General features: G+C 40.6%; 1 protein-coding gene across 4 annotated transcripts in view; it reads left to right on the top strand.

The window, feature by feature from the left end:
- Positions 1-12,763, top strand: part of gria3b (glutamate receptor, ionotropic, AMPA 3b) — a 74,951-nt gene that overhangs the window by 971 nt on the left and 61,217 nt on the right. The window lies entirely within an intron of this gene.

The raw sequence follows: 12,763 nt of genomic DNA, 5'->3' as shown, positions 1-12,763 counted from the left end.
GTGCAGAGCGGACAAATAAGCTCCCCCCTTTGAATCGCAATTAGCAGTGGATAAACGAGAAAGGAATGGAGTGGAGAGTGACATTTGGGCATGTCATTTGAAAAGATGAGCCGAGTGAATGGGGCTGCCTCTCAGAGCCAAAACGCCTCGCCTGCTCCTTCATCCCTCTAACCCCTGTGCTGCGCGGTCATAATGGCCCCTCTGAGTCTCCGCCCGCTCCATCGTCTCACTCCCCCGGTGTTATAGAGCATCTCCCCAGCATTGCAGAGTCAGCTCATTAGCACCCAGCCCTCATAGCACCTCACCGTGCTGTCATTGGGCAAAAGGGGGGAGAAAAAAAAAAATCTATAGCTCCCACCCGACCAGCTACGGAGTTGATCTGCAGAGGAGGTGGGCCAGAGCGGTGAGGGAGATGAAGTAGAGCATCATATCGGAAGCAGCTGAACCGCGAGGACCCAAACGAAGGCTTCCGACAGAAACAATAAGCAAATGAGTGTGAATAAATAATAGATAGTACCATGCAATTTCACGCACGTTGAAGAGGAATGGAAGCATAGGAGAGAAAAAGCTTGATATCGGAATCTAATTAAATTCACGGGCAGACTGAGCTTTGGTGAGAGGATGGGGCTCCTGTGGGAGCCGTGGCCCATTTCTTCTTTCTTGCTGCCATGTTGAAGCTTTTCCATCAAGAGAACTGTCTCAGGACGGCCTTGAACTTCACACGCACCGACACTGTGAAGTTTGACACGACTACTTTTAAAGGCCCCACATCTGTCAGAAATGCAAAAAAATAGAAAAATGACAATCAAATGTCATTTGATAATTTGGAAAGAGAAAAAAAAAACGTTCAGCGTCAGCACGGTGGACTACTGCGCTGTGGTTGTGTTTGTGTTGCTCAAGATTGTGAGATTGATAAAACCTCCACTAAAGTGTACCAAGCAGAGATGCATTACTTACAAGCTGCATGCCAAGGTCCAATACCACCTTTACAGTATCATACAAACATCTCACATATTTGAAATAGTCCATCTTTTTGGCCATTCTTTTTTTTTTTAAACAAATACAAAATGCAAAAGCGTCTCAAAGTATTGATTATTCTCCATGAACTAGGAAGTAGTCTGATATCTCCCATCCAAATGTACAAACAAACAAACAAAAACTATACGTATAGAAACATTTTACATAGGCTGAGTCATTTATGGCCATTATAGTATTAGCAAAACAAGTCTGACGTCATACAGTATGCTGCACGTCTAACAGTTGGCTCGTGTACAGCTTTTGTTTCTTTCTTTGTAAATGGCAAACCACCAAACAACTACTGGCTCGGCGCCCAGATTACATTTCATTTCTTTATGCTGGTCCATGAGAACCAAAATGTAAAAATGGCAGCAGCCATTGTGAAATCTAAACTGAAAATCAACTTAAATCAAAAATGGTTTTGGTCATTCAAATATAACAGAAGGTTATGTTCATACTTAAATCACACATTTGGATCTGGAACACTCAGTAATAGCAGTAATAGCATTTTTTTAAGATCTATAAATGGATGAAAATTTGCCCAGTAGAGAACATAATATTTAACTTTATTTAACCTGCTCAATATGTGGAATCCAAGATATGGTAAACTGGGAGACAGATTTATATAAAACAATTCTAATACGCTACCAGCATCACTGAACACAACACATCACACAGAAGGAAATCTTGACGGACCATCATTAGTCTCTTCCCCAAAACTGTAATACAAAATGTAAGAAATAATAGAAGTGAAGAAGGAACAACAAAAGCTTGGCTAGCTTGAGCTTATTTAGTAAGTATACCACAATGTGGTTGCAAACGCTTCTTGACATTTGTATTGCGGTACGGGGCGAGGCACGTTTCTCAAAAGACTCAGCGCGGCCAGTTGCTGCTCTAGATGCGTCTGGCAACAGCGCAAGCTTCAGCTCACTTCCTAATCGGCTATCGTGCTGTTTTGTGTCGTAATCATGGCATCCCAAGATCGGCGTTGACCACACATGCAAAGATTTACAAGCAGAAATATTTACTGTAGATTTCAAAGATTTACTGTCATGGACCCTGTTCGTTTACTGAACAGATCAGGGAGGGAAAAAACAAACATCACTCTTAACACACACCACACCACAGGATAGTAAAATTCAGCCCCGTAGCAGAATGTGTGCACCCCGGTTTAAACCTGAGTGAAATATGCACTTCCAAATATGCAAGGCACGCAGTTTAGATTCCGATCTAAATTGTCAAACGTGCGCGAGCCGCGATAAGCAAAGTCAACAACATTCCAAAGCACTTCAGATTGTCTCTTCCAAGACAATGAAAGAACAATGAAATAAATCAGGTCATTAAATGAGATTCATCTGCAGACGTGCAGGCCTCGGAGGCTGACTGAAGAACTCCTGTGTCGTTGAGTTTTACATTTGTCAGCATTTGTTGTGCAAGCTGTCACCGGTATTTAATCCGATGCTCAAACTTCCTCTGTCATCAATAGCTCCCTGTGCATGATTCAGACCTTTTATGAGCAACACAGCATAGTACATTTCATTTTCATGAGGTGGCAATCCAATCAAAGACGTTAGGAAAGAAGCGTTTATGTGGATTTGGGGAGTTAATCCATTTGGAGGCAAGCGTTACTGCTCAATCGATTAAAAAAAAAAAAAACTAGCACATCCTTTAAAACCAATATAATAGAGACGTGCTTACAGTGAGTCAAATTAAACTTAGCTTTGCAAAGAGAAAATATTAGAATTCCCATGTATGATAAAGGCGGAGTGCCAGGACAATTTTCTTTCAAGTAGGCTGAAAGCCTTTTGATATTAATTGAATTAGTGACCGGCAGCAAACAAATGTGTGGCAGCGGTTATCCTAAAGGCTCGGCTTTGTAGCCAAGCTTTGCGGTTTGCTTTGGTGGAAAGCCTCATTGCTTTGAAGCGACATCAGAAATTGGGAAATGTGTAATTACCAGCGCAGGTTCCATAATAGTGGCGCTAGCTGGGAGTCAGGGTGGCTTTGAGAGAAGAAAAGAGGAGTTCAAAGCAAAAGGGGAGCAGTTTGAAGAAAGCACAGCGGACAGCGTTAATGTTGCTGATGGTCACGGCTAGCCAACTTAATGAGCATCCTTTTCTCTTCTGTCTACTCATCCTCTTCCACCTGGGGCGGAAAGAACAACGAACCCTTCCCGCACCTTTCCTCGACACCCTTTTTACTCGATTACTCGCCTTTTTTTCTCTCAAAGGCATATTCTGCAGTTTTGCTCTTGAAGCTCATCTTCGTTTTCTTCATTTTGTCATTTCCTTAATGGTTTGCAGTCATTTTTTTCCTTTGAGAAAATTTCTTAAATGCTTTTTTTCCACCAATATCGAACTATCTTCAGCCTTTTAGTAACTTCCGATTATCGGCCCGCAGAAGAACGCAGACGGAAACTAGATGATACAAGTGACTGTATTGAAAGAGGACAAAGATGCGAGGAAAGCAGCGCAATGCCTCATTGTAAACAAAGAGAGGAATGTGGTTAACACAGCCCGGAGACGTTCATACTGCGGTATTGGTACAAGCAATGCGCCTCAGAATCGTTTATTACTTTTACTGCATTCAACTCGGATGTTGTGTAGCTTGCACAATATGTGTTCAGGATGATCTATGGTGATGATAAGTGAGAAATATTCTCAAGATGAAACATTTTCTCTTGGGGGTAGTGTCAGGGTCCAAAAGTTTAGGGAGCCAGAAAAAATATTAAGAGTCAGGAAGAACAGTTTTCCTGCAGCAGCTTTCAGCTTTGCAATGTGTTGGCTAATAACACAATGCATTAGGAGAGTAATGAATATTCAGTGGCTTGCAGCCACCATCATTCTGACAATGAACACAACCTTAAAGAGGAGACAAATCCTCAAATATTTTAAGCAAAAACAAATTGTATGAGCCAGCACGAGTCAAAACACAGTTCTGATTAATACTGCGCTCCTGGAATAATAACTGGAAAATTAATCAAGGTAAAGTAGGCGTCAGGTATGTGAAATCGTCATCAGCCGGTGATCTGTACGGACAGGGCACACAAATAATTGTGAGCAGTGTCCCCCACATACGTATATACGTACATATACACTGCATGTTTGGAGTTGTTTTTGTTGCCGCGTAAATAGATGGTTAACAAAGTGACAGGAAGACGTGTTTTTTTTCCCCAGTGTGTGGCCTGACAGAGACACGTTGTGGTCAACAGAAGACTCTCCCGTGATTGTTGTAGTGCCTCACTTTTCTCTGCGGGCTGTAACTCAATTTGAAAGGTGTGACCAAAGAAGCATGGCAGGGGAAGCTGGGAAAAAGAAAAGGTGGGGTGGTTGAAAAAGGGTTAGATGCCGTTGCCGTGTGTGTGAATGGAAATGATGACTCCGGAAGGAAGAAGAAAGAGAATGGGCAATACCGAGGCGAAAGACGGCGGATCCATTGCGGTTCAGCTGCGGAGACACAGATGGAGGTTTGTTTATGGGCACACATGCATATGCAAGTGAGCGTTAGGACAAACGACGAAAAACATGTGCAGGGCCAGTCAATGCAGACACGACTCGTAAAGCATGTTGGTGCAGTCAAACTGTAACAGCGTGTGTCTAGCGAAGATGCGCTTGATGCAGTGCACCACTGTCTCAGCATCCTTCAGATTTCTTCAGAGCTCATATGGACTTTCATTATTTTTTCTTTTACCAAGGAGAATTTTAACTCCTCTCATTTGTAGCAAAGAGGGTGTGTCTACAAAAAATGTTTGAAAAAAAAACTACAGCGCGTCCAGGGTGAAGAGCACTTCAGAATATGTTCCATACAATCAAGTCGATATGTTTCATCCAAATGTGTTTCTTTTGTATAAAATTCTTGATTTCTCATGTCCTCAATTTTTAATATGGACTTATGGGTCATAGTTAGAACACTACCTCTTGCAAGTCAAGGAGGGAAGTTGAGACCAAACCAAAAGCAAGACCAAATTAAACTTTCACTACATTTAGGGAATTATTATGAAACTATGAACCACAAGCTAGAAATGTGTGGGTTTTTTTTTACTTATAATGTATTTGACGGCAAAAGCTGAACTGCTAAGCGTACTCTCTGTAAAAGATTAAAGCACTGCTGTTTTTCCTGGACCGAAACTGAACTGATTAGTCCAGCCCAGTATGTACTACACCATTTGTTGCCTTGATATGAGATGCCTTTTTATGTGGGCTATTGTGTATGGAATGTGGGGATTCATAAATACCCCTGTAGGCTGAAGGATAATAAATGTTTCATTTATCTTGACTTAGTTGGCTGTGATATAGCAAGTGAACCTAAGATACTGTCAAAGGGTCACCGTCATTGCAGCATTTTGCTCTCACTGCAAGTTGTTTTGACAAGTCTATAGTAGATAACAGCTTATGCTAAACTTGTTAAGCTACAGCTTCATCATGCCAGTAGTTTACACCTTTTTTATTTTTTTTTAACAAAAACAGTTAGAACAAAGCCAATAAAGCTGCTTTATTGGTGTTATAAACTTATAGCAATCAGATTCAAGCAGTTTAGTTCCCAGAAAAGGGAGGCACACAATCAAGGGAAAGCAACATTTTACAATTAAACCGATCGTATGTATGCATAATTATATACCGTTTGATGACACATAGATAGATTTACGTATTTAACGTGTATAATAATTACGACAGTTTATTCATATACCATGGGGCGACGCTCAGGCAGCCCTTGCCCTCGGTGTATATTGATATTTTTACTTAGAGAAAACCAAAGCAAGCATTCCACATCTTGATCTGATGTTTTAACATATCCGAAATGACATCAAAAGTTGAACTGAGCCGTGAACTAAAACTCCAAAGTCCTATTAAATCACAGCTTTGCAATACTATGACATCGTAATGATGCGTGGCAATGCGTTATAGAATGGAGCACCGTGACAGTGCAGTAAAATCAAAGGTGAACTTCTCATCTGTAATATGACGGTTTGATGACCATGTGCTCTCCAGGGCCTTGTGAAGTTGCTGGCCGTCGGATGACTGGAGCTGTAGCGAATGGGGTGCGAAGGGTAATGTTCCTCTGAGGATATTGACAAAACAGTTCCAATCGAAGAGGAGGCCAGGCCTGCAGAAAGGACCAAGTCTTGAATCCACTCGCGTGTCACACTTCCGTATGAATGAGAGCAGAGCCGCCAGACAGCTGCTAATGCTAAAAGCCTTGCAGTAGCGCGGTCTTGCTTGGATGGTTACACCACTTGCACTATTAGCTTTGGCCACATGGGGTTAAAGCGCTCGAATGTAACATGAATCTTGGGATCGTGCCAGAACGTAAATCTCAAAGTGGAACATTCTTTTGACCTAATGTTCATGCCATACATTTGCCATCCATGCACACATGCATTTTTAAGGCAGATGCTGCAAATAGATTCAGGAAATCAAGATGTAAAAAAGACCGAAAGGCAAGTTCAACAATTTTCATTTTTAATGAAATGTTCAAAAGAGCCTTTTCAAGTCAACCTGAGGAGAAGAGTTTCTGTCTGAGTGGTGTTTGTCTTGGACTCAGTCACTCTGGCAGATGCTGTTTGGTAACACAACAGCTTTCCTCGCTCAATTTTGTTTGCTTTCGATCTCCACGTGTCCTCCTCAAACACTGGGCGAGAGGCCATGTTGGAACCATGTATGTGCATGTATGCATGGAAGTAGAACTAACCATTACATCACTGCTAATATATATTTAAAACGATATCTCAAATAATCTCCCTAATAATCTCGACTCGTACATCTTTAGTGGTTTATGAGTAGCTTTTGAGTTCTTTGAATTTCCTATTGATTTTCTTTATCTATCAGACCAATTTTGTAGACCAGATGTAAGAAAGTGCCAGTGAGAAGAGGGATTAAGGCAAAATGATTATGGATGGAGTGTCAGGACACACTGATGATTAAATTCATTAAATCGCTTCACAGAGCCTGCAGTCATCACGGGGTCCTCCTTGTGAACTATAGTAATAGAGTAGTTTTAAAAGTTTAAAATTTGGCATTCCGATATGCAAGTCATTTTATTGATTCATATTTATGGCAAATCAGAGATCATAATATTTACTGCAATTAAGGTTTTACGTTTGTGATAGATGAGTGTTGAAATTGTAGGAATTCAGGTTACATCGACACCATGGGAACGTAATTCTACAGTACCATTAACCAAGAACTTCTGCATTTACATAAGATTTAAGAGTAATGTGCATTACACTGACCCATATGTTAGCTTTATGGGCAACACACAAATACAAGGTGTAGATCAAGACCTTTTTTTTCTTTTTTAATCAGTAGGCACGATACAACATGACAGCCCATCTATGCTCTGCACATGTGCTCAGCGCCCCTCAAATAATGTGCTGCTTTATGAACTATAAGTCAACAACAACAGCACAAGTCTGGGCTCCATTATTGAAGATGATATCTGGGCCGCTTTGTAATGAAGAGGAGGACCTGGCTGACCAGTGATAAACACTATGAGGGACCATAAGCGGATATGTGCCGAATCTTATGTGCTTTAAGAGTTTTTTTTCTTTGGAATCATAAAAAAGAAAATGCATGATAAGAGTACTCACGTGGTGCATGCACATTTGAAATAAAATCAACATGGGGGCTCATTGTTGCCGTTTCAAGCTATTCATCTCGGGTGCATCGGGGAATGAGGGATTTGTCTGCACAGCCTATCGCCTTTCCGATTTTTATGCTTTCATCAGGCAAAAGCTCTCGAGGAGAATAGGACATATTGTTTGTGACAGATTATTTTCCATTTCAGGATGCCATTTAGCCTTAAACCTGTATAAGAAAAAGTAAACCTGGCACTGTTAAAAAAACAACTTCCAAAGACGATTGATGCTGCAGCCTGCCTTTTTTTCTGCTCTTGTCTCTTGATCAGTCTAGCTATTGACTATTCATATTGCACATCGTAATCCTTTGCCTCCAGTGCCTCATCTAAAGTGGTTTCATTGGTTTGGTGTCACGGGGTCCAAAAGCGAAACTGTTTTCACGTCTTCTGTCAACATACCAACCAAGGTCAAGTAGCTTATGAAAGCTTCTCTGTTTTCTTTATTATTATTATAAAAAAGATCATTAATCTTCTCTGTCCCGTCGGACTGTGTTATCATTTGTTTATTACTTCCCCTCCACATTTGTGTGGTAGCAGATCATTCCTGATCCAAAGATCATCAAGAAAGAAAACAACACCACATTTCTGGCGTGCACCAAAAGAGACAGTAGTGAGCAGAACGCTGCCAAAGCTGCATGTCTGTGCAGAAACGAGGGCTCCGTCAGAACTGATTGCTTGTGACAGTTCATAGTCGCCGGGCCACTGAAGCATCATAACCTTGTGAAACTAGTGGATGGGCATTCTAGCATACAACTAAAGGAGCGGAGGTTGAAACATGCATTAGCATATTCCTCGCAGTGACGGAAAAAAAAAAGATGTGCTTAATATTGAAGACAACTTATCTAATCAGACTTATCATGTAGAGCAACACCTCTGGAGACAGGGCTTCATTTGCAAATAATTACTACAACTGATGAGTGGAGGGCGTGTCGACACAAAGTGCTGTTGACACTGCAACATTAACCTTCTGCGGGCACGAAAAACATGTCTCTCGAAGCATAACACGCACCCATGTAATTCTGATCGTTCACTGAGCCACGATGAATGCAATGGTTTCATCACATCTGCATGACTGCTGCGAAGAAATTCATCAAACGAGTGAAAATTTGCAGTTCTCCTGCAAAATCAACCAAAATACCTCTCTGGAAAAAATCTGCACAAATTCCAAGATATTGCACAATATGATTTGGTACTTAAACTGATGACACAGCAACCCTAATAACTATATTTTCGTATTGCAAGGAGCGTAGTCAACCTACGACTCCCTGAACTTTTATTAATATTGCAAGATTTGGAAGAGACTTGTGAGAATCTTTTGCTGCTGAGAGCGGGGAGAAAATGAAAGATGCAACACAGGGTGAAACAAATTCAATTATTGCCGCGATTGTTAGATGAAGGTCAAAGAGGAGTTTCGATTTTTCATCCTTTACGTGATCTGAGTTCATTTAGTGCACCAATCAAATTATGCAGTTATCATGAACATACGGGTAGACTTACCCTAACGTAAGTGTAAATGTAAATCTACTCTGCTGATTGATAAATGGAGGTGGCCAAGATTACTAGAATTGGCTAAAATACCATTTCATGAAGATTTTCATGTGCGTTTATATGTATCGAGCATTAAAAATAATGGTTATACAGTGGAACCACGATTTGACAGACGAATGGCCTGAGCAGTCATCTGTTAAAACCAATAGTCCGTTGAATTGAATCACTTTTTTTCATGGTCTAAAACACCCAATACAGTACAGAATTATATTCCTTCAAAACTTTTAAGGTTTATCCAAACCTAAGTTGCTTTTTCCTAGTGGATAATAGCGTGTAGTTGGTGCAAGGTTAGTGTGCTTCTTTTATCTTCATTACAATTGGATGCTATACATTTGTAGGACTTGACAAAAAACAAATACTATATCCTGCACCAAAATCTATATGGCATGTCTGAGAGATGCGTTCATGACGAGAAAAGATACGTTTATCCCTATTAGTGTACCTACACCCACCTTACGCTAATGTCCATGTGTTCCATTGCCTTTGTTGGGAACGTCGCCCCTAGCAACATGGCCACTACATAGGCACCTCTTTTATCCAAATTTAGTCTGTGACAATGGCGATGTTAGCCAGATCTAGTCTGTGACAACGGCGATAGAACATGGAACTATATATACAAATCTCCGTCTGGTGATTGCGCCCCAACAAAAGTTAGTTGTTATGATGGACTGGAATGGACACTATCCGCAACTGGTCACCTTTGACCCTGAAGTGGTAAAAAATGGATGGATTTAAAACCATAATGACAATATCGTGAAAGATTGACAATGGAAACGTTCACGCAATGAATCTGTGCAAATTTGCTGCTAAGATCCATGATCAGTTTAGCCAAACAGAAGTAATGAGTCGGTAAATATATATAGTGGATGTTGCTATGTGTGTGTGTGTGTGTGTGTTTGTGTGTGTGTGTGTGTTTGAGTGAGGGAAAGGCATTTGATGTGACGTGGCTGTTGCGGCAGTGTTTTTGCTTGACACGGTTCTTACCGCAATTCTCTGTCCTCAGTGCTGACTATCCCCATGAGTGAGAATTAAGTGAACATGATGTGCTCGCTCAACCATGACCCTCCTCTGTTTTTTCCCTTCAATGATTAAGTCGCAGAGTGCTGTTGCCATTTCACACATGGGTACCTAAAACCTGTGGGCGGTCGCTCTCGGCCCGCGGACCTCATACGCGAGTCCAGCCACTGTCTGATGAAATATTCCAGCGTTCTATCATCAACCGTTGGCTACAGCTCCTAATGTCCTTCTTTATCCCCGCATTATGCCGGTGTCATGGCTTTTGTTTCTGGTGTCATGCAAATACAAATCAGGAAGGCAAATTTATCTGGGCTCATGACAGAGTTCTAATCCTTTGCAGCTGCAGAATGAAAGGGCTGTTTGGAGCGAATCCATTCCAGAGTCCCTGGCGGAAAGAGTCGCTCAGATACGGCCTGACAGTGTTAGAATATGATGAAAAAGGACACGTGACACTTTGGTGGCCGAGTTGTGTGTCAAGAGGAGGCAAAATAAGAGTGTGGATGGGGACGGGAAGTGACCAGCTGTTCTGTTGGTGAACATATATTGTACGAGTTTCTTAATAGAGTTTACAGACGCTCTCAGCGCATATCCTTCTCAACGTCCACAACATGAATTTGACCGATGCACATGATTAATGACAAACTCAACCTACTTTTGTTTAAGTAATGATTGCACACTTTCTGTAAATCCTATAAATACTTCTCAAATATCACTTTGTATGATATATCTAACTGAAATTGTTGATCCGAACAACCAATGATTTATAAAGGAAAATCTTCAAAATGATCCTGTGTGCCCATACCTTTTCATATGACTGTACATAATACAATTTAAATGCATGTTCCCCTTCAGTATGGCAATTTAATAGCATTTTATTCAACATCCTCTTATGTGTTTGCTTAACAAACACTTAGAGATGTCAATTTGAATTCAATTAATTGTTCAGCCCCTCGTGCACAAATGGAGGAGTCATTTGGCTAAGTGTATATTCTCTCAATACAATTGCCTGCCTTGAAATTCAACAATTTTTCATTCTGGTCCGACTGTGAATCTTGCTGTTGTGTTCAAATCAGAACTGCAATAAGTTAAAATGATTGCACCCGGGCGCGATGGAATCATGCTGGACAGGTTTTTCCTGTTAATTTTCTGCAACAAACAACATGTCCTTGAGAGGCTTCAGCAAATATTTGAAAAAGTCTCATTACATTCCCATCTGCTCAACGGCATTGATGATTTCAATATTAAGCACACAGCGTGCAATGACTTCAGGACGGTAAATGACGATGATAAAAATTCAAAGGATTCATCTCTCCATAATTTTTCTATGCAACTTATTTTGTCAGTACATCACGACGGAGAAAAGTGATTTTCTATACATTGATAAGATTGAATTTCATGCTAAGAGTGCATTATGACTGCATTGCGACGAAAATGTATACATTCATTTGCTAACTCAGTTTGGCTTTGTGCTGACAGAACATTGTTCTGTGTGAATTTGTTCCATTTCCTTCCTCTATTATTTTGCCGTGAGTGCATTATTAGTTCGTTGCTCTCAAAACGTATACATTTGCCTACTTACTTTGGGTGTTATGTCAACTTTCTGCATGGCTGACAGAATATATATTATACTTCTCCAACTTCTCATATGCTCATCAAGACACGACGTCTGTAAGAATTTGTATATTGATGAGGTTTATAGACAAGCTTTAGAATTAAAATTGGCTCTCATAGGAACTTTGTCTGTACACCGTACATTATTCCAAATGCAAAGATGACATCTTTTGACAGGTGAGAAAGGTGTCTGTAGTTTCTAATTTGAAGCCATCACTTCACAGCAAAGAAAATAATAGAATAGAAAAAAGTGAAGTTTTCTTTTTTTCTTGCTCCTCTGTGATTCCTTTGTCTTGCTCTGCTTGTTTTTTGTTCAGTAACAAATAACAAAAGTGCAGATTACAACAACAATGCAAATACATCTGTCTGTAAAACTTCAACATATCCAACATTTCATGAAACATAAACGTGGACTTCACTTATTGAACATTGAATTTACTTGCTCAATTGGATTAGACATATTCTATTTACATGGCATTTCCCTTATTTTGTAAAGCTTTGTCTGGAACAACAGAGTATTATCGATAGCCACTACATAATGCACGGTGATGCTGGACTGAATGCAAAACCATACATTTGGGTAATCATCTGATTATTTGATTTGTGGCTCCTCAAAGAACAAACCTTTCACCTTGTGCCTCGACAATGAATACAACCCCCCCCACCAGCACACTGCGCAAGCACCATGAAGGGCACAGAGCCTTACTGTCTTCAAACAACATAGTATTTGGACCTGCCTATTGCAGAGCTGCCATTCCCGTTAGGCAATTGATGCACGACCAAGCATGAGTTTGAAAACAGCTCTCAAGGAAGCCAAAGGTTGTGGAAGCCAGGGAACATTTCACACTCCATTTTAAGGATTTGTTTTCCTCTTCGACAGGTTTGTACCTTAAAAGCACATGGAGACACCAATCAAGCCCGTTTTACTCTTTGCGGG

This window comes from Syngnathus typhle, linkage group LG1 (genome assembly GCF_033458585.1).
Source record: "Syngnathus typhle isolate RoL2023-S1 ecotype Sweden linkage group LG1, RoL_Styp_1.0, whole genome shotgun sequence".
Taxonomy (NCBI): domain Eukaryota; kingdom Metazoa; phylum Chordata; class Actinopteri; order Syngnathiformes; family Syngnathidae; genus Syngnathus; species Syngnathus typhle.
Note: the sequence above shows the minus strand (reverse complement) of the source record. Positions and strands in the feature narration are given on the sequence as shown.